Source organism: Penaeus japonicus, unplaced genomic scaffold, assembly GCF_977035675.1.
Source record: "Penaeus japonicus unplaced genomic scaffold, GWHDUDI00000001_assembly GWHDUDI00000041, whole genome shotgun sequence".
NCBI lineage: Eukaryota > Metazoa > Arthropoda > Malacostraca > Decapoda > Penaeidae > Penaeus > Penaeus japonicus.
The window spans coordinates 27,079,102-27,082,751 of NW_028234443.1; positions in this window are offsets into that span (position 1 = coordinate 27,079,102).

A 3,650-nucleotide genomic window follows, 5' to 3' on the forward strand; every position below is an offset into this window, starting at 1 on the left:
TTATCCGGAAATGCTTGTGTTCATACTTGAATACGCTTATGTATTCCAGCGTGTGTGCATGTAATCATTGTCATAACCGCCATAATCATTATCACCATTAGAATTATCATAATTACTATTTACATCATTATTTCTATCAATATTACTAGTATCATCATCATGTTTTCCTTATCACTGCTACCATTTTCATAATCAGAATGATGAATGCTATTTTCGTATTTCTGATCAAAATCATTATTAATATCATATTCATCATTATCTAATCATATTCGCTATTATCGTTTTCAGTATTATTATTATTATCATTATTATTATCATTATTATTATCATTATTATTATTATTATTATTATCATTATTATTATCATTATTATTATTATTATTATTATTATTATCATTATTATTATTATCATCATCATTATTATTATCATTATTATTATTGTTATCATTATATATTGTACATACACATATCCTCAAGGAACTCCAGGTAGATTTGTGTCTAGTACCTTCGTGACTTATTTCATAACCTGTGTATTGTCAGTGTTTCCTTCGTGTTCTCGATATGCCTATATCAGATCTCGTTAGTTTTTCTGTTTAGCTTTCCCTGTTATGTATCATCCGTTCCATTAGTGCAATTATTATCATTTCCATGATAATAATTTACATCTTATGATAATTTGTTATTGTTTTAGCTGCCGTGCTTGACATCGACCTTTGGTTTCTTATGTGTGGTAATTAGAGCTATCTATACAGCCATCACAGTGTGTCTTGGGGGACGAGGAAGGGCAGTCGCCATGCCTCTTCACTCGTCCAGGCTCTGGTTGTTACATAGGCTACAGATGGTTGTTACAGAAAAAGGAAATGTGACTGTGATGTCTTTACTATAATTATAAGCAATAATACATAATATATATATATATATATATATATATATATATATATATATATATATATATATATATATATATATATATATATATATTTATGTGATGGGTATAAGATGTCTCTACTACTACCTGTTTGTGTAAAAGGTGTATATCCCAAATACTGACACTAATTTGTGTGATGGGCATGACGGGTCCCGTCCCTGGCACCCGAATATGTGGCGAGCAGAGGTTGATCTAATTCCCACACATAATATATAAAGGGATGATGTTAAACACGGTAGCTAAAACATTAACAATATATTATAAAGCAATATCTATATATACATAACATTATTTACAAGGGAGGCACGATGTATACACGCAAGGGGGAAGCTAAGCCTATCGCAAAGCTAATAATACCTGAGCTATAGTTATATCAATAACACTAATGAAAACACAGACAATGCACAGTATATGAAATAAGTCACTAAAGGCACTAGACACAACTCAACCTGGAATCCTTGAGGAGGAGGTCCTCTCGACTTGAAGGTCGAACTATTTCTGTATAAATCTATCTGTGACCTATTTTGAGCAGAGATGCTGGGTTACTTGGAAGGGCAACGGTGACTCTTTCTCATTGGGCAGGGAGCTGCCCTACCCGGCTATGATTGGTCCACGCGGTAATGAGGGCAGGACATAGGCCACGTCTTCCGAGCGTGGGCATTCAGGACTGACCTGGAATTAGGATACGTTGTAATTAAGATTAACTAGAAATATTTGATTATTCTTTCTATATGAATTTTGATTCTTTATCATATACAAATAAGACCTTGATATCGCTCGTCCACGTTACCCCAAATCGTAAGAAAATTAGATATAACGAAACGAGAATGCCAAAATCAGCGATACTTAGCAGAGAAAACAGGAGATCCATGATCAGTGGAGCTCTTGAAAATATACGAAGATATCAGGAAATGCCGTGGCAACGTCTCGATTATTGCACAAGATCACACGGTTGTGCAATCAATGCAGGCTTCGAGATGGGCTGCACTGGTTACAGGATTGACACGTCTGGTTGACATGCCTTTCTGAATCCATCACTATCGTATCTGAAAAAAAAACTTTACACATGTAACTAGTGCATACGATAGTGCTAGAGGGGACAGGGTAAAGGGTGTAGGAGCAGAAATTATGCAGATGCATGTTATAAGATAATTGATAATAGTAGTTATGAATTAACTAGCTGAAAATAACATGCAATATAAATTGAAAAGATATCAAAGTATATATATCAAGTGCATTGCTAATTATTAACATACTATTATGTTTAAAAAACAATGGAAAATAGCAAGTGAGTTATGCTAAGTTATAGTATATACTCATAAATTGGTTTATCCAGTAATGGTAAATATAGTACAAAAAGATACAAAGTATGACTTGCGAATAAGCATCGGGTGATGCGGAGTCTTGCTCGTAGTGCGATGCAACCAACATGCGGCTTCGGCAATGGTCAGTTGCCGGAGAATCAGAGAGTACTTGAGCGGAGAGCACTCTCGAATCATCAGCTGTTGCAAGTCCGGTATCTGTCTAAGATCAGACTGGGGAAAAATCATTAGGAGTCCCGGGTTTCATGATGAACCCGAGAGATGCAGCAATGCAAGGAGTTGACTGCATTAGGAACCGTATACAGCATAGAATGGTCCTGGTAGTCGACAGATGTGGTAATTACCAGCAGGAACTATCTGCAAGGTATAGCGAAATTAGTATTTCATATTGAAAAATAATCATATATGCAACATAATCATATGATTTGGCAATAACAAGAATTAGGAATTATTTACCTGAGTTCATGTTATTTGCTGACAATACTTACGAAGTACCAGACCGGATTCATCGAGGGATGAACTATGTGCAAAATATGTGTCTGCTGTGATAAATGATGAGTATGCAAAAAATGGTAAGTTAAGGTGTAATTCTTTTATTTACTAACTGAGTCTAGTCCTTCGGGGAGTGAAGGCACGGCATATGAGCCAAGGTCAGTAGCAAATTAGAAAGAACAATGTATATGTGTATGATGCATGTAAAAAAATAATAGCCAAATTACCATCCATATCTAATCCTTTAAATAGGCGTGACCGGAAGTCAAGATTTGGGGCAAGGTGGGTAAAAAAATGTATTATGAATATGCTTATGAACAGAAAAAAAAATCCAATTATCAACCGAATCCAGTCCTTCAATTAATTAGAAGGCACGACATGTGTCAGATTGGATGAGACTGGAAAAAGGAAATGTTAATGAGAGCTGCAAGAAAAAATATTATTACATTGACCTGGCGGTCGTTCCGTTGCGGAGTGGGTGATTTACCTTGATTGACCATGCTAGTGGTCGGTAAGATCATGCGCCAAATTGAACTCGTCCCGTGGGGAAATGTTGTCTTAGCCCGAGAACAAAGATAAATATGATGAGTTATTAGACATGCTATGATATTTCAATTGCGTGGTCGAACTCGTCCTTCTGAAATAAGGTGCGGCGTAATAGCCAAGATCGGGGCAACTGAAATAAGTACCATTAATGTGTGCATAGCTAATAAAAAATGCGGAGTTAGCAAGCCTGGAACGTCTGATAAGTGATAAGCGCGCTGTCTCTGTTTGAGAAAAATAATTGTGACGTCAGGTTGTCAAGATCTACAAAGGGGCGTTGCACCGGAGTGCAAAAAATTAACCCGTAATTCGCGGTTTATTCAATTTTGGTACCATAGATACGCGGAATTAGGGTGTGAGATGCAT